Here is a 23244-nt window from a genome sequence, read left to right on the forward strand (position 1 = left end):
CGTATCTAAGTGAGCTCATGATTTCTTCTGAAGGAAAGTGGATCTCGGAACCCCCTTTGCAGGCTTTTCCTGCTCAGATGGAATCAGCTGGTGTTATCAATCACCATAAAAAACACTGTGATAGAATCTGGATAAAGAAAGACACATATGCTGGCTCCTACTCTGTAGTTTCTCTACTGTCTAATCTGAGAGGCAGGATGGGTACCCAGGTGCGATGTGTTACCACACCCCAGACGGAAAGAGCAATGTATTTCCTGCTCAGCACAACTCCCCTATTCTGGACGTACGGGTTTCACCAATGTCCAATTGCTTAGACAAGAAAATAGCTGGTCCAGTGTAGGTTCACTAGTGATCAGTGTTTCTAAAATCTAAGACCCTTTGTTTCAGCCCCGTGTGGCAGTCTTGCATCTCCCCAGGCAGCTGTGCATTCATGGGAATCCACTGAAGTCATTTGTCAGGAAGGAATTCCCTGATTGGGCTTGGAACATGATGCAGCTATTTTTAGGGTTTCAGCTGGTGTCCTTACCAGTTCCACATGATCTAGAAGTTGCTCCACTTCCTTCTATTGAGATAATTTGGGAAATGGGTGTTCGATGGAATTTCAATCTCTGCATCTATCACTACTGCTGCTGTAAAATAAACAAGTTCTTAGAATTCTTTCCACCAACCGGAAGGAATCTAGTTGCCACTTCAGGTTTGAGTGCCGTAGGAAATTATGGGAAAAATCAGCTAAAGCGAGTTGAGAATCTTGGGCCTCTATCACTATACGAGTAAGTCAAAGAAGGAGCCTCACTTGGGACCAGCTTGCCAGGTAATTTTCACACTGGACTCTGCTGAGCATCGCTGTAAAGGATGACAGATTGTGAGGTGGTAGGGCAGGGTCACATCCTCGACATCTCCTGGGGTGCTTGTTAAGAACTAGACTCTCAGACTCCACCCAGATCTTCTGATCAGACGCCTCAGGAGTTAAACCCAATAACCTGCATTTCTTATGGACTCCCAGGTGACTCTTAAACACATGCAAAGGCTTCAGAACCACTGCCAACTGTCCATAGATTTAGGAGCTGGAAATTGGGGTTCTGGGCTGCCCTCATCCCCATTCCACATTCATCTACTTTACACATGGGAAAAAACACTTCTGTGGCTAAAATATTTAAAAAGTTAGAAATAACTATTCCAGTGTAAACATCTGAAAAAGACCTTCTCATGCTTATTTTCACGGATGATTTCTTTCTAGTTAGAATACAAATGAATGCCTAAGAAAGTGATTTTGTCCAGAAAGCTTCAGGATTTAGAAAGCTAGTTTACTTCATCTACGACAGGACCCAGTTCTGCATCTCCAGCTGCAACTGATCTGTAAGATTCGGGAGACTCCCAGGAGTGTTGGGCCAGGGTGTCTGGGATTAATGGTCGGCCACCATTGCACATCCAGGACCCTACTCCCCCGTCCACTTCTCAAATTTGGCCTTCAGCCCAAGAGCTCCTCATTGCAAAGTTTAAGAATGTGACATACACAAACATGATCACAGAATGCATTCCATATGCTGGCTTTTGGGTCACACAGAATGAAGACATTAAGAACATGTTAATATGGTTGCTTGTAAGACAATTTTGTGGTTTTTGCTGTCCTAAATACCTGAAGTAAGTCTTTCTTATTATGTCAAATTTAGCAAGAAATCTAGAAGATGAAAGGAAGTAGTGGAACTAAAACTTCCAAATTTTAACTCATATGATATACCATTGAGTTTCACATGTTATGAAAACTTGTTACTATGATTCAGATAAGTTTGGTAGGGTAACAACTTCAAATCCATAAAAATACAGTACATAGTAGCTCACAAATGTTAATTAATTTATTAAGCATCTGTTATATACAAAGCTCCATTCTATATATTTTGTGAGAACTACAAAGGAGATAATATATTGATTCAGGCCTTCAAGGAATGTACGATTGAACAGAGTGTAAAGGAAAGGAGCAATGCTCATATAAGACTCTGTAGCAAATGCAAGGATTAGAGCTCTGTTGTTATATATGAGAGAAGGGAAGGTCTGAGTGCTTCTTTTAAGCTGTTTTACTTTCACAAAGGTATACTTTTTAAAGATGGTAACTTTTACCATGGATTCTTTGCTGTATTTGTGTGTGTGTGTGTCTGCCTTCCTCTGAGTATTTATTTCTGTATGTTTTGGCTCTGGCTTTTATCTTATAGGTTATTAAAAGAGTACATATGCACTAGAATATTAAAAAGTTAACCTAGGGCTTCCCTGGTGGCGCAGTGGTTGAGAGTCCGCCTGCCGATGCAGGGGACACAGGTTCGTGCCCCGGTCTGGGAAGATCCCACATGCCACGGAGCGGCTGGGCCCGTGAGCCATGGCCGCTGAGCCTGTGCGTCCGGAGCTTGTGCTCCGCAACGGGAGAAGCCACAACAGTGAGAGGCCCGCGTACCAAAAAAAAAAAAAAAAAGTTAACCTAGAGGCAATTACTATTGTCAGTTTCCTATGTATCTTTTAGAGATATCCTATGAAAATATAAGCATAATGTATGTACATATTCTTTTCTAATCCCTCCTTATTAAAAATCAATAAATATTAGCACATGATATGCACCATTTTTGCTTTTTACCTCTTACCAAGAAATACATATACAGTTATTGCACTTTAAAAATGGCTGCAGAGTATTGTATTATCTGAATTGTATCCATAGTATTCTATTATCCATAATTATTTTAACTAATTCTCTACTAATAGTCATTTATAAAGTTTCCAGTTTGTTGCTGTTTCAAAAATTTCTAGAAGTAGGATTGTGGAATATATGCATTGTATTCCTTTAATGGTTACCCTGGAAATTTTTAATATGAATGTAAAGTCTAAAGTTAATGAACACCTTTACCACCCACCCAAACAATCCAATGTATAAACACTTTAACTCCAATCACCTCCTCCTTACTTCTATACCATTTCTGTATTTTAGTTTTATCTTTTTTGTTTAACTCTGAAAGTATATTATTATTGTTGTTTTCCACATTAAAAGTTTGTTTATGTATACCCACAATTTTACATATTTCTTTACTCACCAGTCTTTCTTTCATCCCAGACCTTTTGTCTAGGATTGGTTTCTTTCTATGTGAAATGCTTATTTGGAAGTTCTTAAAGCCAGGGTCTGTTAGTTGGAACCTCTGTTAGTTTTTATTTACCATAAAATATCTTTATTTCATCCTCATTTTTGAATAATAGATTTTTGGGTATACAATTTTAGTCTTTGAGTTATCTTTTTCTCAACATATTGAAAATATTATTCCACTATGTTCTGATTTTCATTATTGCTGCTAAGAAGTCAGCTGCCAGTATAATTGTTACCCCTTTGCAGATGATTCTTCTTTTCTGGCTGCTTTTAAGATCCTCTTAATATGTTTTTTTCTGCAGTTTGATTATGATGTGTATAGTTGTAGATCTTAAAAAACTTAATCTTCTTTGAAAGATTCATCTTTCAAATATGAGAATTTGAATCTTTGGACAGTAACGGAAAATTCTTAGCCATTTTCATTTTGAATACTGCCTCTTCTCCATTCTCTTCATTACATCCCTCTGAAAATCTGATTGTGGTTTTGGGATTCTAAAACTCACTCTATGCTACAGGATTCTTAATATCTTTATAATTTTCAGCACTTCATTTTCTGTCTCTGCTGCATTAGTGTAATTTCTGCTGAACCATTTTCCATTTCAGTGAATCAGTCTTAAACTGTGCCTGTTGTGTAGCCTGAAAATTGAGCTTTGACTTTCAATCACTATATTTTTGTTTTTAGACATTCTTTGGATTCATTTTGAATTTTCTTGATTGATTTTATAATCTCTCATTCGTGACTCCTGTTTATGTGTTTGTTGTAGTGCTGACTGTGGACGATGTTCCTTGGAATTTTATCTGTAGCAGTCTTTGAAGCCTTAGTTGAAAGTAATTTCCTTCAAAGATAATATGCATTTACTTCTACCTTGCACAGCAGGGCACTACCCACCAGGGGCTATTTTAAAATCAGTTCTAGATTTGAAGTAGTGTGAATTTGGGCTGAAAATTCCCATGAAAACTAGATTATGGTTATGAATTCTCAGGAGAGAGATTTTTCCCTTCAACCCAGCTCCAAGGTTGAGAGACACAAGCACTTTTTAATGGTCCCTTCTGTGGGTTCTTAGGTTTGTCTGCTGTTCCTAGATTACTCATGGGTTTTCCTTTCAGACTCCCCCCTTTGGTTGCACATGAGGATTTGTCTTATTCCTCACAGTTTGCACAGTTGTCAAAAACAGGAGCTCAAAATAATCATGATTTAAAAGATTTCCCCAGATCAAAAGCCAGATTCAGTGCTTAGTTACCTATATATATTTCTTCTTTTAATTAACTTTTACCCTCCATTGATCTTCTTTTCTCCCTTGTTCATGAGTGCATTTATAAAGAGGTTTATTTTTTTAAATAAAAGCAGCATCTATCTTTGTTGTTTTCAGTGGAAGAGCAGATCAGGCTATCTCTCTAAAATTATGTCAAGAAACAGCAGCCCATAAAATTCTCAAGAGCTGAGCTTCAGTTCCTTCCCACAGACACTTCAATTCTTGTCTCTCTAGGCATACACTAAGATCACGACAATGAGGGCAGTTACAGTGCAGTGCAGTGGGGATGCTGGTGCCTTTCTGATGGGAAAGTGAGGGCTTTCACCTCTGCTGTAGCAGCGGGACTGCACTGGCCCTACATTCCTCTGCTCGTCCAGGTCAGGGGGATGTTGTGTGAGTTCCTCTTACCTCCGAACATTTCTGGCACCACCAAAGTTTCTCACCTGATACTGATTGTATGACCAACTTTGAAGAAAGTATTAACCTCAAGTTGAATGACTATATCTATCTGTGTTTACAGCGCTGGGGTTACAGGAATAATCTGGTGAGTTTTCCAAGAGTGGATTTATCTTCTGTTGCCATAACAAAATACCACATACTGGGTGGCTTGAACAACAGAAATTTATTTTCTTGTGGTTCTGGAGGCTGGAAGTCCCAGATCAAGTTCTGGCAGGGTTGGTTCCTGGTGAGAACTCTCTTCCCAGCTTGCAGATGGATGTCATCTTGATGTGTGCTCACATGGTCTTTCTGAGGTGCAGGCTTGGAGGAAGAGAGAGATAGAGAGAGGGAGATTGAGGTGGAGAGAGAGAGGGCTCTCTTCTGTCTCTTCTTATAAGGACACCAAACCTATCTAATCCAATTGGATTAGGGATCCACAGTTATGACCTCATTTAACCTTAACTACTTCCTTAGAGGCCCAATTCCAAATACAGCCACTCTGGGGGGTTAGGGCTTCAGCATATGAATTTTTGTGGGGGGGGAAACAAACATTCAGTTTGTGAATGAACTCACCTATATGAATGTTGGGTGTTAGGGGACTATTACAGGTTACAATCCGAGGCAGTGACAGCCAGTTTTAGCCCTTGGAGGGCTTTGCTCTGATGTTTACCTGCTTGGTGATACACTAGGCCTGTGTTTCAAAGCAGGGTGTTTAAATCTCAAAGGAGTGGACAGTGCATTAGGAGAAAGGATAAGATATTAGAGCGCTATTTATAATTATTTCATCTTATCGCTTTACAATTTATTTGTGTTTTTTATATATATGGAAAGTATTTTACCACACTTATACATGTATGTAGTTTATATAATCATAAATGTACTCATAACAAGGAACATATCTAGAATAATTACTGAGGGGTAGGGAATCACAAAGGCCCAGGGATCACTTGCAAGGAAGGAAGATGGCCCTTTTCAAGGTATAGGAATCCATGAACACAGTTAAGATATAAAACTCGATAATAAGTATAGATCACAAGGAAAAATCATCAGAGAAGTAGAGACTGTTGATAGAAGGAATGAGAAGGATAAACCATGCCACCCCAACCCAGGAGGAAAGGAAAAGAAAAATGAGAATGAAGAAAGTATTATTATTATTTCCCAGTAGCTTTTAGCTGTCTCTACTGTGTTTGCCCTACTAATTCTTTTGTTGTTGTTGTTAAAGATTTTTTTCTTTTTAAAATAATTAATTAATTAATTTTTGGCTGCGTTGGGTCTTCTTTGCTGTGCGTGGGCTTTCTCTAGTTGCCCTGAGTGGGGGCTGCCCTTCGTTGAGGTGCGTGGTTGCAGTGGCTTCTCTTGTTGCGGAGCACAGGCTCTAGGCACGCAGGCTCAGTAGTTGTGGCTCACGGGCTCTAGAGCCCAGGCTCAGGAATTGTGGCGCACGGGCTTAGTTGCTCCGTGGCATGTGGGATCTAACCGGACCAGCGCTCTAACCCGTGTTCCCTGCATTGGCAGGTGGATTCTTAACCACTGCGCCACCAGGGAAGTCCTGCCCAACTGATGCTTTTTTTTTTTATTTTGCGGTACGTGGGCCTCTGGTGTCTCCCGTTGCAGAGCACAGGCTCCAGACGCGCAGGCTCAGCGGCCATGGCTCACGGGCCCAGCTGCTCCGCGGCGTGTGGGATCCTCCCGGACCGGGGCACGAACCCGTGTCCCCTGCATCAGCAGGCAGACTCTCAACCACTGCGCCACCAGGGAAGCCCAACCCCTACTGATTCTTAATAATCCCATTGGTGGCGTGACTCCAGCTAACCACAAGTGATAATCATGTAAGTGTTTGCCCTCACAGAGTACCATGATTTCTTGCAGAGGGCTCTGAGTTGCTCACAGAGTTTTATCCTGAACCATCTCTGTGTTTCCTTCATATAAAGAATAACATTTGGCCTTGACCCAAACACCCTCTCTGCTAATTGATTCGAGAATTGAAAAGCAGAGTTAACTGCACTTCACCAGTACTCTTGAGGTGCAGGAAAACGCATTAAATTGTTTTCTTTGAGAAGGTATTTTAAAACTTGATATGTTGGATTCCCTTCTGAAAAGGGAAAAACCAGTCAGGGGATTGGCTACCCTTCAGTAATGGGTGAGAAGGAGTCCTCTATGGGGTTATAAGGAGGCCCAGAGCTTCGGTCCTTTCCTACCTGGACCCCACAAGGATATAGAGTTTTATGTGCAGCCCCCAAATTGCCTGAAAATCAGAGCGGCCGCTTCTACTCAGATCCCAGTCAGTGCTTGTCTCTCGGAGGCAAAAACACAGGCATCCATGCACAAAGAACAAATGTCCTTGTTGGCACCAGGCATTTGCAGAGAATCTGGGCTGGATAAAGGGGAGGGGAAGATTTTCCGTGTCTCGTGATACACAGAGAGTCAGTGTGAATGCCCGGGGTCAGCTTGGAGGCAGGATGGGTCTAACTCAATGAGTTTATTCTCTGCTAGGTGTTGAAGGTACAGAAACACATAATGCAGTTTCCCTTCCAGGAAGAGTTCACACATAGTACAGGGCTCAGTAATTTGTCTAAAATTTTATGCCAAATTATGTGTGCGTTTGGATACAAGCATTTGTTTTTTCTGGGGATGTACTTCATAGATTACAAAAAGGTCTGTGACCCTGCAAAATGTTAAGAATGATTGTTCTACACAAATGCTTTTTCTTGGGCATCTTTTCATTCAAAAGGGATATTAGTTCTTAGAATTAGATAGAAGCATCCAGGGCACACAGAGGGAGATATATAGAGTTGGCAACACCTTTTCAGAGGTCAGGTCCTCTAACTCTCACCCTGCTGCTGAAGGGCCTGATAAAACGCTTCCAGGCAGATTGAGCTGGTGGAGGTGGTGGTGGCGGTGGTTGTGGGAGATTCTGTTTTTTAAGGATTTCTAGGTTTTTATCTTTTTTTGACATTCACATGGATGACGGATAGATTTCTCACCAAGATCAAAATTTGTTAAATCCCAGCCTAAGCACTTTGATTGGAAGGAGAAGTTTCCATCATAATATTTTTAAACTTTTCTTTTCCTATACATCTTCAAGGAAGACAGATCTATAACAAAAATAATGTGTGTGGCAGGGTGTTAGTTGATTAGTGAGAAGCTGTCATTTTAGTGGTTAAGGGCACAGACCCTGGAGCCAGGCTGCCTGGGTTCAAGTCCCAGCTCCTCCAGTTTGTCACTAGTTAACCTCAGTTTCCTCATCTGCAAAATGGGAATAATAACAGTATCTGCCTCATTGGGTGGCAATGATTTGATGAGCTAATGTATGTAAAGACCTTAGAACAGTGCCTGATTGCTTATAAATGCTACCTTAGTGTTTGCTCACATTCTTTCTTTTTTTTTTTTTTTTTTTTTTTTTTTTTTTTTTTTTTTTTTTTTTTTTTTTTTTTTTTGCGGTACGCGGGCCTCTCACCGTTGTGGCCTCTCCCGTTGCGGAGCACAGGCTCCGGCCGCGCAGGCGCAGCGGCCATGGCTCACGGGCCCAGCCGCTCCGCAGCACGTGGGATCCTCCCGGACCGGGGCACGAACCCGCTTCCCCTGCATCGGCAGGTGGATTCTCAACCACTGCGCCACCAGGGAAGCCCCGCTCACATTCTGAATGATACCTCCCCCTCCCATCCCTCTAGACGCTACCCCTGCTCTCCATTCAGTAACTAGATGGTGGAAGGTGATCACTGTCATAGGGAAGCAATGTGAAAGGAAAGATCAGAGGAAAAAGTCTCCTCATGGCCTTTGAGTTTCAGAAGAATAGGCTTTGAGGAAATGGAAACAGGACAGAGTTAACAGACTATCAACCTCAGATGAGTAGTCAGAAGGGCCATCCCTTCACCCTCACATACACGCTGGCTAGAAAAGGATGCCACAGACTGGAAGGAGAGTGAATTGGAGCGGGGAGTTATGAGAGCTTAGATGCTGGGAGGTCCCCAAGAAAGGAGGCCATGAGCCCTGGTTCCACGTCAAGTGTGAGGGATGCTGCAACCTAAAACCAACCCAACCGAAAGAGAACAGAGTGAGCCCACGTGCTATTTCTTTAATGTTCTGGGGAGGTGACAACGACTCTCTACTGTGACTTGGCAGATGTGGCCTTATAGAGTTCTCCGGGCCCCATCATGACCCCAACATGATTTCTTGGTCCCCAAGTGTGGCAGAGAGTACAGGAACGAGGCAGCCTCCGCAACCACCAGGGCGGACAGAGTGTGACCTGAGATGCTGCTTCCCAGCAGGAACCAGGATGAATAGACGACACTGAGGATGAAGACCAGGTCTGCCTTCGCCCCGACACCACATCAACCCCCTGGTGCTCAGATGCCACACTCGGGAAAACGGAGGGGAGACTCACCCCGCCATCTCAGGAAAAAAAATGGAACTTGAAATAAAAATTAAATCGAGTTGTGAAAAATTCAAGATTGCTTTGTAGCACATTCGAATTTGCAGACACTCATACGTACTCTGCCTGTTCCCTCGTGACTCAGTCATTGTCCTCATTCGGGGAAAGTGAACTAAGTTTGGGCTTGAAAGATTTAGTTCAATATCCGAGTCAGCAGGGTGCACGTCCTCTGCCCGTCAAGGCTGCACAACACTGAGAAGAGACAGGGAACTGGGGAGCAGTGGGCCCCTGAGATCACAATCACAACACGTCGGGCTGGAGGAGGGAGCATCAGATGAGCAGGTGCTGGGAGCTCTCCACTGGGAGGGACAGGGAAGGGGAGCATTGCTCCGAGGGCTGGACCTCTATCCAAGGCAGGGACTGTGGGAGCATCCATAGCCGTAAGATGGGAGTACTGTAATCCTAGCTTCCTGTCCTGTTCCAGCCAGGGTTCTCTATACAAGCATTAATGGATGTCTGCTCTATTCCAGGCATTGTGTTGGATGCAGGGAACATTCCTGGGTGAATGAGAGGGGGTCTCTGCCCGCAGAGTGTCCATTTGTAATAGGGGCGGGGCAGGCACATGGCTGTTAGCGAGCCACCGGTAGTGGTCCCGCTCAGCCATTGGTCGGCCTCGCAGGGGGCCCCTCCCCCAAGCAACTGACCATTAATGAGAGACCCTTAGGGACCAACCGTTAGGGAGTGACCGTTAACAGTGCTGCTCGGCCATTGGTCGGCCTCGCAGGGGGCCCCTCCCCCAAGCAACTGACCGTTCGTGAGAGACCCTTAGGGACCAACCGTTAGGGAGTGACCGTTAACAGTGCTGCTCGGCCATTGGTCGGCCTCGCAGGGGGCCCCTCCCCCAAGCAACTAACCGTTAGTGAGAGACCCTTAGGGACCAACCGTTAGGGAGTGACCGTTAACAGTGCTGCTCGGCCATTGGTCGGCCTCGCAGGGGGCCCCTCCCCCAAGCAACTAACCGTTAGTGAGAGACCCTTAGGGACCAACCGTTAGGGAGTGACCGTTAACAGTGCTGCTCGGCCATTGGTCGGCCTCAGGGGGCCCCTCCCCCAAGCAACTGACCGTTCGTGAGAGACCCTTAGGGACCAACCGTTAGGGAGTGACCGTTAACAGTGCTGCTCGGCCATTGGTCGGCCTCGCAGGGGGCCCCTCCCCCAAGCAACTGACCATTAGTGAGAGACCCTTAGGGACCAACCGTTAGGGAGTGACCGTTAACAGTGCTGCTCGGCCGCTGGTCGGCCTCGCAGGGGGCCCCTCCCCCCAAGCGAGCGACCCTTAGCGAGCAAGTGTCAAGGAGCCGCTGTTAGCGGTCCCACTCATCGTTAGTGAGCTACCATTAGGGAAGGACCCTTAGCGAGTAACCGTTAGTTAGTGAGTGAGCCTTAGCAGTCCTGCTCAGCCATTGGTTGGCATCGCAGTGAGCTCCTTCCCCTCCCCTTTCTCTGGGTAAAAGAAACCCGAATTTGGACTGAGGGAAGATGGTTTTTTGAGACACTAGTCAGCTATTTTCTCAGTCTGCTAGCTTTCCCGTTAAAGTCATTTACTCCTTGCCTCAACAGCTTGTCTCCCGACTTATTGGCCTGTCGTGCAGCCAGCCCAGCGCGCTTGGGCCGGGTCACACATTCCGGGCTCACAAAGACCTTTGCACGTTAAGTAGACAGTAGGTAAGGTGGGCGCTCAAGCTGGGGAGGGGAGTTCGTCCAATCTGAGAGCTCCAGAGCAATTCCTAGCAAACAGGGCTCCTACGCGGGGTCCTGGGAGGATAAATGGGTGTTCATGAAGGAGACAGAGATGCAGGGGACCCAGCCGCGTCCCGGGTGTGCAGGGAAGGGGCGGCAGAGAGCACGGAGCACAGCGCACTCGGCATCTCTGCACTGGCGGGTCCAGTCCCCGAGTGGAGACGTGAAGGCGGAGGTGGAAGTTTGGGCCAAGTCACAGAGGCCCTTGGCGCTTAGTATCAGGAGTTTCGCCTCAGTTCTGGAGCCAATGAGTAGCTGCTGACAGGTTTCTGGGCAGATGGCGCTATAGGCAGGTTTATATTTCACAAAGACGTGTCTGGGGCAAATGGGAGAAAACTCGAGAGGTGGGTGGCCTGAATGTTAGTTCAGGTGGTCTGCAGGCCCTCATTCACCAACCAGCTCCAGCAGGTCCCCAGATTGGACCACTGGCTCCACAGACCCATCACCAAGTCTTGCAAGTCTTGCTTGTAAAAGAAGGTCCAAAGGAGGTTTCCGACTAAATGGGAACAGTGCGGGATCAGACACCTGAGAGCTGAGGGCTGGTACTCAGTCCGGTTTCTGATGAGTTAGAAGAGCAGCAGACAGCTCTCCTTGGCGTCCGGACTCCTGCCTGGTCCCCCTCCGGCAACCTCAAGATCCAGATCCCCCACTTCCCTGACCTTGCTGCCGGGTGGGAGCTTCCAGGTGGAAGCTAGAGCTTCCACCCTCTAGCCATCCTTGTCTAGCTGCCCCCAACCCAGGGTGGAGATGCTCTCCTTGGAATGAGGAAGCGGGCCATCTCGCCAGGGACTGCACTAGCCCCTCAGCGCAGTGGGGTCGGCAAGTGTCCCTGCACCTTCCAGGACTCCCAGTTTCAGCCCAGAGCAGGGTATGACACTTCCGTCAGCCTTAGGACAATTGCAGATTTGTACTTTATCACAACTGCATTTTCATAATTACCAGTGTGTCCGGGGCTTCCAGCGATTGCAGTAACTCCGTCTCGCCTTTTGCTAAGTCATTTGGCTGCATTTTGGAAATACCGTCTCGGTTCCGACTGGCTTCAGTCTGCCTCTTCCAATTCCTTATTCATGCCTGTGGCTCAGATTTTCACATCCTCACAGCCACCCGTGGCCCAGCGATCTTGGTTGGGAAAGGGAGAAGTGGGAAGGGAGGGTGAGAGCATACAAAGTAGGGTGAATGGGAAATGACAAAAATAAATAAAATCATGCGGAGGGTTGGCGGCGTGGGGAGCAGATCTGTGGATGACTGGGCGAGGGGATGGATGGCTTAAACAGGAGTAAGAGGGAAAGAGCTCCGAGAGACAAGAGAACAGGGCAGAGGGAAGTGTGGCACTGTCCTGGAAAAGGAAACTATGTGACTTGACTGCAGGATCAAAAGCATGCACGGGGTGTGGGTTCGATCCCTGGCCAGGGAGCTCACCTCCCACATACCCCGTGGCCAAAAAACCAAAACATAAAACAGAAGCAATGTTGTAACAAATTCAATAAAGACTTCAAAACTGGTCCATGTCAAAAATAAAACAACTTTAAAAACAAAAAAAAAGCAGCTCCTGCTATTGATTAAATTCGTTTATCTGCAGCACAGCGCCAGGCTGCAAAGAGACATCGTAGCTGGGCGTGAACAGGGAAATGAGCTCACTGTGCCAGAGTTCCCAGCAGCTTTGATGCTGTCCGACAGGTTTCTTAGGAACCACTACGATTCCCTTTAAACAATCCTTCCCTCCCCCCACCCCCCCAAATCCTCACTCTTTAGATTGGGTAGTCCAGTCAATGATGTTGACTGTTTCTGCAGATCCTGTTGGAGCTTCGGCTCTGATGACTTATGCATCTGGAACGTTCCATGGGATGGAGAACAGCTGGGCAGGGTGGACCACTGAGGACAGAGAACTGACCCAACAGACACCTGATCTGACAGGAGCAAGTCCTGCAGAACCTGCGCTGGAGAGATTTTGGCGATCACCCAGCCGCAGTTCACCACCCTGGCTGCACCTAGACACACCTGGGAGCTTAAAAAAATATTCGTTTCTGGATTCCATCCCTGGAGGTTTAATTCAAGTGGTCTGGGGTAAGGCCCTTGCATCATTATTAAAAATAAGAAAATCAAGCGAGGCTACTGTGCAACCAAGAATGGAGACCCCCAACATAGTTCAGACTTTTCATTTTACAGATAAGATAACCAAGGCTCCCAAAGGCAATGTCAGGTGCCCTGATTTTCACAGATAAGGAGTCAAGGCTCTCCTGGCCCCTCAGGTGAATGCTGGCTCTGCCAGGCTAGGAGCATCTCAGCACGAGTGGCTTCCCAGCATTACTCCTGAGCCTTACTCCCTAACATGTCCATCTGGGGCTCAGCACCCTCCGGAGAGGTTCATTCCAGCCTGCTAAATATTTTATAAGTGCCTGAAGACAGGTTAGACACATAAATAACTCCTTTTGCGAGGGAACACACACACACACACACACACACGCATCCGTGCCCCCCATCCCAGCACGTGCACACACACGTACAAACACACAGACTCAACCTTCCCTCATTTGTGTTTGAAAGCAGGTGGCTTTGTTTCTGAAATGTAGTCACTGCTAACAATAAAAAACGTGAAGGGAAAAAAGTGAACAAAGGGAGCAGCTCTGCTGATGTTCCATTCCAGAAACGTTCTATTGATCCTGGCTGGAGCAGGGCATTTCTTAGATGGCTTTGGACTTCATACACATTTGACTGAACAAGGGGTGCTGGGGATGGTAAAAGTGAACACTGAGCCTGGTGAAATGAGGCAAAAGGATGCATGCCTCTCTTTACAGGAAAAATCCAGTTTATTAACAGTTTGTGGAATTTCAAATGTAGAACACACTGTATAGCTTTCTCTTTTTAACATCAACTCCAAATGTTTTTTTTCCATTTTCTTTATTTTTTAAATAAATAGAATAGCTTTGCTGCCTAATAATACTCAGGACAAATATTCTCTGGTAAATTACATAAGAGAAATCAATTTGATTTCATACAAGGCTGCATTTCATTTTGGAAGATCTTTTGTTCACATTTAAGTGCAAGAGGAAAAAGATAACAGATGAAATAGCTTCATATGGAAATAAAAAATTCTTGAAATTTGTTTTAATTCATTCCCACGTCCAGCTGAGCATGATGCAGAATAATGGTTTTCACAATGACTCCGGGCATCTCCCTGCCCCTGCCTCCAAGAATGTTTCCAGTTACATTCAAAACCTTAGATGATGGAGGATGAAAATAGCATCTTATTACACACCTGTCAGGTGGCAACATTCATTCCTAGGAGAAATATCTCCCCCAAATGTTGCAGCGGGAGACTTAATTTATACACACCACAAAATTCATATTCATGTGTGCTCCATTTAGGCTTCATTATGTTTACAAATCTTCTGATGAATGAGAAATCAATAAACTGAGGAACTGTAGATGTAGAAACAAAAACAATAGAGTTCAGCATCCATGACAATAAGTGCCAGCCCGTAGATGCAGTTGTTATGGGGTCTAAAACAATGTCAAGTTCACTTGTGCAGTTACCTCAGGGTATATTTTCCAACTATTTATCTTAAAAAGGGACACTGGAAAGTTAAGCTACAGGTACATTATAGAGATTCTTATGGCTTCAATTTCAATACCCCCTCTGGAAATTTTCCAGGTAGAACTCCTTCTGAAGTTCTATGAGAAAGAAGAGCTAAATGTCACCCATGACTGCAGACCTCCCTGGGGCCTCAAAGTCAGTGCAAGAGATGAAACAGCACCTGCAGGCTGAACAGGTAACGTTATGCAAAGGCATGCCATCCTGTCTCATCATTATGCTTTTTATCATTACAACCACTATTATTTAGAAGTTTGAGACTTTTTTTTAAAAAAGATATTCTATGCTTGCAGAGGCTAAGAACTCTTGGCATACATTTTTGAGCTTTGATGAACCATTCTTTGTGTTTTTAGTGTATTCTTTTTTTATTTATTTATGGTTTTGGCTGCATTGGGTCTTCATTGCTGTGCGTGGGCTTTCTCTAGTTGCGGTGAGCCGGGTCTGCTCTTCATTGCAGTGCGTGGGCTTCTCATTGCAGTGGCTTCTCTTGTTGCAGAGCATGGGCTCTAGGTGCGCAGGCTTCAGTAGTTGTGGCACGCAGGCTCTAGAGCGCAGGCTCAGTAGTTGTGGCGCGTGGGCTTAGTTGCTCCATAGCATGTGGGATCTTCCCAGACCAGGGCTCGAACCCGCATCCCCTGCATTAGCAGGTGGATTCTTAACCACTGCGCCACCAGGGAAGCCCTAGTGTATTCTTAAAACTGTTTTCTGAGGAATGTCTTGATTTTCTTCTGTACTTTTTATTTGTTTTTAGAGGGTAAAGCATCTATTCAGATACAATTCCTGATGGGCTGCTTAGTTTTCATAAGGTGATGCAAAGACCCGTGAACGTGAATTAGCACTGTTGAATTTCTGCATTTCCATTTCTCGCCCCAAAGTCTAACCCTGCATGTTTTCCCACCTGCTGTGGTTCACCGGACCCCTCCTACTTGAAACACTCAAGGTCAGGGGCTGATGGATGATCCAAACCCTGCTTGTTACTCTACTTCATGGTTTTAGACACAGTGGTTGCTTCAGCAGGTGGGCACGTGACCCAAGCTGGCCCAAGTTAGAGCTTGTCTATGGATCTTCTACATTTGATGTGGAGAGTATGTTTTCTCTTTCTTGCCTCATGGGCTCTGAAGTGCCTAGAATTGTGCCTGATATAGATTAAGTGTCTCTTCTCATTATTGTTAACGGGATGTGCCTTCGGGGCTGCTAGTGGCCATGGCCCCTTCCACATGAAGGAGCCTGCAAGAATGAGGGTAAACAAAAACAAAAGCTGAGATGAGAGGCGGAGAGAGAAATCTGGTACCATTCACATGAATCTATCCTTTTTTATGGTTTGGTTCTATGAGCTAATACATTTCTTTTTCATATTTAATTTGACTTTTGATTCTACTATTTGTAATAAAAAGTTCTGATGATGAACATAACATGATGTTATTTAGCAAATGCTTGGACGTGTGGACTAGAAAAAAGTAAAGATTGATGCAGGAGTTTCTAGTAGGATAGACTCAGAGACTAAGACAGAAAATGCAGGGAGACAGGTTTGAGGGATGATTATGAACTTAACTTTGGACATACTGAGTTTGAGGATCTTTGGACTTTGCCATGTGGAACTGCCCATTAGGTGTTTAGAAATAAGGATAGAAAACTCAGGAGAGGGCTTCCCTGGTGGTGCAGTGGTTGAGAGTCCGCCTGCCGATGCAGGGGACACGGTTTCGTGCCCCGGTCCGGGAAGATCCCACATGCCACGGAGTGGCTGGGTCCGTGAGCCATGGCCGCTGAGCCTGCGCGTCTGGAGCCTGTGTTCCACAGCGGGACAGGCCACAACAGTGAGAGGCCCGCATACCACAAAAAAAAAAAAAGAAAGAAAAAAGAAAACTCAGCAGAGAGTTCAGAGGTGGGGATATAGATGTGTGGTCAACAGAATGGAGCTATCGCTGAAGCCCATGACACTGGATGGGGTCCAGAGTGAGACTGGAAGAGGCACAGGAGGAAGAACAGGCAATGGGAGGTGATGTGGTCCAGTGAGAGGACAGGAGAGTCAGGGTATATAACATGAGAAACGTCAAAGAGGGCAATCCCAACAACACCCTCAAATGATGCCAAGAGGCTTGGATGGGTGAGAACTCAGAAGAGGCATCACATTTTAACAGGTAGTTTATTGGTACCACTTGAAAGAAAATTTCAGTTTAGCAGAATCAAAACACAGACAGCACGGGGTTGAGAAATGGGTGGGAGAAATGGATGGCAGGCGTGGTCAAAAGAGGAAAAGGTGTGGGAATTCCACAGTTTCAGTGGAGTCAGATCACCTCTTTTTCTTGAGAGTAATTGTGATTTGAGCATATTTGCATGTTAAAGAGAAATCAAAAGGCAGAAAAATACATCTGATGGGTACTGATGGAAGAAGCATGTTAAAAGGGAAGTGATAGAGGGTAAAGCAAGAAGTCTCAGTGAGAATAAAATACACTTCCTTATTTAAGACAACAGGGCAAGAGAAAATGACCACGATGAGCCTGGGAGAATTTAAGGTAGGAGGTGAATGGTAGCTGGAACTCCATCCCATGATGTTGAACCCAGGAAGGTAGATGACAGAGTCATGCACTACATGATGGGTGGGTGAAAGAACTTCATTGTGGACAGAATTTAGAACCACTATGAGCAATTAATTGAGTTTATTATAATAATTTTGGAGCAGCACTGAAGTTAGAAAGAACAAATTGGCAGTGGATACGGTCAATTGCTACTAGCAGCCCAAGATAAGGAATAGCAAAAACCAAAGATGCATTTGCCCAGTTCAATGGAAAGTCAAGGAACAAGGAAATCTAGGATACCAGGGAGTCTTACTGAGTGAAGAGAGCACGTTTGTCTCACTTACTAGCTTGCTTACTGTGGACTCGGTGCAGGATGGTATCCAGCAATTAAGGGAGATGCAATAAAGATTTACACCATTGAAAAAAGGCACTCGTTAACTTTTATGATGTACTCTTTCATCTAGTTTTAGCTCTGAAACACAGGAATCACTTTCCTTTCTTCTTCGCATTTGCTCTGGTGATTAAAAAGAACAAGATGTTTCTGGAATCATCCCTGTGGAGAGAGAGGGTGGTGATGGCCATGGGAAAAATGGGAAGTAGAAATTCTAGAAAAATAAATGAATGTATCTGCATTCGCATTGTGAGGAAGGAACCAGGTGTGTGTGTGTGTTCTAAGCACAAGTGCTGATGGTTTAAGATGAGGCAGTGCATGAGTCACACGGAAGGAGAGGATTTATAAAGTGATGGTGAGCAAGGAGATCTTGGCAGAATATAGGGTGACCAATTGTCCCAGGTGCCCAGGATGGAAGGTGAATATGGGACTTTTAGTGCTAAAATGGGAAAGTTCCAGCGTGATCAGGATGTTTGGTCAGCCTAATACGTGCAGGGAAACATGAACACGTATATTAAATATCCATTTCTCTTTAAATAGAATAGTTTCAGAACTCCTGGAGACTTCGTGGAAGATGGCACCCTAGGGAGCCCCTGAGAAAGAACATTTGAGTTACATCGGCAGAATAAGATTGTTAACTCCAGGAACTGAACACGTTTCTAAATTGGGCTTCTTTAAGATTTCTAAAACTTCCAAGTAATTGATTTGAAGCTAAAAGTATAAGCCTAGCCTTTATGATGACATCTTAGGTAAACTATCCTATTGCTCCATTTAAAAACATATTTTTATTAGAACCTGAAAGTGTCATTTAAAGCGACTCACCAGCTTTCTGGCAGTACAGTTCACAGGATACTAGGGGAAAAAATTGATTTTTTTTTTTCCTCTCCACCCTCCCCCAGCTGAGGAAACACTGTGCTGGGGCCCATCCACTGTCTCCAATAAGCAGGTGAGATGCTTGCATGTTTCAAAGGCTAAACAAAACATAAACCAGGCCTTATTAGCCTGCTTTGGTGCTGATCTGGACCAAAAGCTGAATAAAATGCATGAACATAATAGAAACACTGTAGATAAATCTGACACAGAAGAAACACACATATAACAGAAACATAATTGTCCTCAATTTGCATATTCACACTGGATCCTAAGAACCTGGAATGAATGGAGCCTTTTCTTAGATCTTAGCTTGAGTCAGTGATTTCAGTAACGTTAACAATTGGATGGTGGTAGCGGTGGGTGAATGGGTGGGGGGACAAGTGTCTTCAGAACTTCTCTTGGGGGTGCAGACCTGCAGAGGACGATTGAGGAAGTAGTGGTGGGAAAAACAAACACAAAAACTCTGAGCAAAGGAAAAGGTGGTAACTCCCAGCATTCTGCGTTGATTGATACACTCACACACAAATGCTGTGAATTACTTACTGCTTCATTCAAATTCTTGCTCCAAATCAGTGGGTCTCAGGCTTGGCTGCACATTGAAATTACCTGGGGAGCCTTAAAAGACCTGGTGCCGGGGTCCAATCCCAGAGATTCTGATTTAATTGCTCTGGGTTGTAGCCTCGGCAGTGGACTGCTTCTGTGCAGCCAAGATTGATAGCCGCTACTGTGCTGTCAGTCAAGAAATCAGGAGAGATGGCGCAGGCCAGTGGTTCTCAAATTGTACGTGCCTAAGAATGGCCTGGAGGGCTTGATAGAATCTCCTGGAGCCCATCTTCAGAGGATTCAGTAGGTCAGGGTGGCAGCTAGAGATGCTACATTTCAAAGGGCCAAGGACCACGCTTTGAGGACCACTGGCTTCGGTGGATCTTCTGTTACTATGTCCGGAGACAACTAAGCCATTCAGCATTCCTTGTGTACCCCTGGGAGCTCTGTGAACCCTCATTTATGTGTGCTTGGAGGGCACATCCGAATTAATTTGCCCCACTCTCTCAAGCCAGCCGATGGGAGGCAGCCTCTTTCTTTTTCTAGCCTGGAAATGTAAGGGCTTTATTCTTTGCTGATCTTGTTGATTTGGGGGGAAACCATCTAATTATTTGTGGGTGTCTGGTAATCTCAAGGAACACAGTGCCCTGCGTATGTGCCAGCCAGCTCCATGGAGTCCCTCAGACCTCCTGGCACACCAGCCAGCCAGGGCACCCTTCCTCCTGTGTACCCCTCCATTCCACCTTGGAGCCCTCCCTCTGTGCTCTAGGCCTGCCCTCATCCAATAAGCAGGACCCACAGTGCATTTGGAATCCTGCCCCATTGTGCTCAGAGAACCGTGGTGGCCCAAAGAATAGTAATAAATCACAGCTACTGTTTATGAGGGCACTTATTCTGCCAGGAACTGTGCTGGCACTTCACACACATCATTTAACTTAACCTTCATGTCAACCTTCAAAGATGAGAATTATTATGCCCATTTTATAGATGAGGAAACTGAGGCTCACAGAGTATGACTTGCCCAAAGCCTCAGGGCCATTAAAGGAGAGATGGGATGTGTGGCTGGGCCTGGCTCCAAAGTCCATGCTTTTCCCCCTACCCTTCTGCCTCCCTGGCACAGATGGACTAGGGTGGCAGAAAGAGCACTGGATCCTAGTTGGTAAATGGTCTGGCCTCCACTCCCAGACGCCGCTGAGTGGACAGCCTTGGACAGGTTGCTGGCCCCACCCCTAGTGCCTCTGTCCCCAGATCTTTATCTATGAAATGAGGGGTTTGACCAGATGGCTAAGGTCCCTCCCACTCTTACTTTCTCACAGTGTCTCTATGACTAATGCAATTGTGCTTCCTTTCCCGGGACTCTGCCGTGCCTGGTGATCACATCATATGTTCAGCAGACCTGTATCCAGGGAGAGCATCTTCCAAAGGCCCAGGTTGAGTTACTGTGGTGCCACTCAGCCAAGGTAGCGGGAGGTTATGTCAACCTGTCTGAGAGCTGCCTAATGACAATTTATAACCCACTTGTAAAATGTCCATTCTCTGGTGAAACTTGGTGTTCAGTTGTCTGAGTACTAGATCGAAAGCTGGTCACCTAAAACCTGAGGGGGAACAGGACGGGAATCAGACACATTCCAGTGTGTGTCCCCTTGCCTATCGGTCCTGGAGCAGTGGCCTCGGGGGTCTACCCTGCCCAGAGGAGGCCAGAGAGATGTGCACTGGGCTCCGCTTTCTGTAGCCTTTCTCCCAGGGCCCCAGGGGGTGGGTGTGCGGAAGGAAGTTGTCCTTACAGCTTTTTATGATGATAGTTACTAATATTATGGTTATAGACTGATGTGCTACTTTCCCCCAGGTAAACAAAATCTGACCTGAAATTAGGAAACTTAAATTGTTCTTTCATATATTTTTTATTGAATTATAGTTGAATATATTGAATATATTTCTGCTGTACAGCAAAGTGATTCAGTTATACATATATATTCAGTTTTATATATATATATATATATATATATATATATATATATATATATATATATATACACACACACACATTCTTTTTTTATATTCTTTTCCATTATGGTTTATCATAGGATACCGATATAGTTCTCTGTTCTGTATAGTAGGACATTGTTGTTTATCCATTCCACATATAATAGCTTACATCTGCTAACCCCAGCCTACCACTCCATCCCTCCCCCAGCCCACTGCCCCTTGGCAACCACAAGTCTGTTCTCGATGTCTGTGATTCTGTTTCTGTTTTGTAGATAGGTTCATTTGTGTCATATTTTAGATTCCACATATGAGTGATATCATATAGTATTTGTATTTCTCTTTCTGACTTACTTCACTTAGTATGATAATCTCTAATTGCATCCATATTGCTGCAAATAGCATTATTTCATTCTTTTTTATGGCTCAGTAGTATTCCATTGTATACAGTACCACATCTTCTTTATCCATTCACATATGTTGATGGACATTTAGGTTGTTTCCATGTCCTGGCTATTGTGAATAGTGCTGCTATGAACACAGGGGTGCATGTATCTTTTTGAATTATAGTTTTGTCCGGATATATGCCCAGGAGTGGGATTGCTGGATCATATGGCAACTCTGTTTTTAGTTTTCTGAGGAACCTCCACACTGTTTCCCATAGTGGCTGCACCGACTTATATTCCCACCAACAGTGTAGGAGGGAGGAACTTTAAATTAGAGTTGATCTTTTTGTTCAAATGGGCCTTATTTCTCACCTGTAATGTAGGATGAAGGGGTGAGATGGACCACTGATCTTCAAGTCCCCTCCCGTGCTATGTGAGATTCCAGCACAGATCAGAGGGCAAGCAGATGCAAGTAAGCAAAAGGGGACACAGAGCAAGTGGATGCCAGGAAGCCTGCTTTCTAAACAATCAGATAATACAAAGATTTTGTTGTTGTTGTTGACTATATATTTATTTTAAAAATTGTGGTCAAATACTCATAACATAAAATTTACCATCGTAACCACTGTAAAGAGTTCATTTCAGGGGCATTAAGCACATTCATATCATTGTGCCACCGTCACCACCATCCAACCAGGAACTCTATTTATCTATAAAGATATGTTAGCAGTGTTCACACAGCACTAAAAATAGCATCTCCAAAAGCAATAATATTTTGAATTTATAAACCTCCTTCGTAGAAATTTAAGGCATTTCACAAACATTGTCTTGTCTGTCCTTATGATGACCTTATGTAGAAGCAGAGAGATCGGAGAGTGGACAGATCAGACAAAAAGAAGGAAAAAGACCCGGGAGGACATGCAAGTTTGCTAAATTTCATTGTGACCCACAGAGACTCAGTGAATCATCCAAGGTCTCATAGTTTTCAGGTAGCTGAGGATCTTAGAACTCGGATACGTGCCTTTAAGTTCAGTTTTCAGTTTTCTAAGACTGTGATAACATCAACCAGAGAGGGAAGTTAGAGGACAGTACGGGCTTGCCCTGCCTCGAGGGAGGAGTTTTCTTCACGGATACATTGTTGGGATGGGTGTATCAGTGTGGGAGTGGGGACTGGGGGGGCAGGGATGCTTTGGCCGAGGTGGGGTGGCCTGGGAGGTTCTCGGGTTCTGTCGGTTTCTGGACAGCTGCTAATAGGGAGCTTTGGGTGGAAAGGGCTGAGACCTGGTTATAACACTGAGAGAGGAGTGCTTACAGGTGCAAAAAATTTCATGGCCTGGGAATGAAAGCTTCACTGTCCAGGCTCTGTGTGTGTGTGTGTGTGTGTGTGTGTGTGTGTGTGTGTGTGTGTGAGAGAGAGAGAGAGAGAGAGAGAGAGAGAGAGAGAGAGAGAAAGCCAGGTGGAATTCAGATATAAAAGATATAAAAGAAAATGGAAAATGTATGTGATCTTTCCTGGCTGTGGATGATGGGTCAGATGATGAAGTTAGTCATCAAAGTTAGTAAACTGCATTCTTGTTTTCAATTTGGTGATTTTTTTAAAAAAATGATATTTTTTGTTGGAGAAGAAAATTGTATTCGTGGAAAGTTGTGTTTCAGTTAGATTCAACCTTTTGGTGACTGGAAAATTTCCAGTTAATTTCCAGGAACAAAAAAATGGCAGTGTTCCTGGTGCAAAGTCTGAATCCTCAAAGCCAGGAACAGTCATGCATAAACTGTGATTAAAAGACAGAAAATGAACTTAAGAAACAATCTAACAATAAGAGCCTGGCAAGTAAGATGCTGTCATTTAGCCTGGAATATACTCATCAACGTGTGTAGGAGAAGGGGCTGCTTCTTTGTGAATAGAGTGGATGTTTAACTGGTCTGGTGGTCTCCACTCAGCCAGTTATATGTCATTGGTGTCCCACTGAAAGCACATGG

General features: G+C 44.7%; 2 long non-coding RNA genes across 3 annotated transcripts in view; both read left to right on the forward strand.

Moving 5' to 3' along the window:
* The window catches only part of LOC136793316 (uncharacterized), a 36908-nt gene extending 27753 nt beyond the window's left edge, over positions 1–9155 (forward strand). Inside the window, exon 3 of the long non-coding RNA XR_010838455.1 lies at positions 8995–9155. This is a non-coding gene — a long non-coding RNA (uncharacterized lncRNA). The remainder of the gene's footprint in view (positions 1–8994) is intronic.
* A 3623-nt stretch (positions 9156–12778) lies between these two features.
* Positions 12779–23244, forward strand: part of LOC136793314 (uncharacterized) — a 160397-nt gene continuing 149931 nt past the window's right edge. For both annotated transcript variants that reach the window (XR_010838452.1, XR_010838453.1), the window contains exons 1-2: positions 12779–13044; positions 14633–14750. This is a non-coding gene — a long non-coding RNA (uncharacterized lncRNA). The remainder of the gene's footprint in view (positions 13045–14632; positions 14751–23244) is intronic.

The sequence above is a fragment of the Kogia breviceps genome, chromosome 20 (genome assembly GCF_026419965.1).
Source record: "Kogia breviceps isolate mKogBre1 chromosome 20, mKogBre1 haplotype 1, whole genome shotgun sequence".
Classification (NCBI taxonomy): Eukaryota; Metazoa; Chordata; class Mammalia; order Artiodactyla; family Physeteridae; genus Kogia; species Kogia breviceps.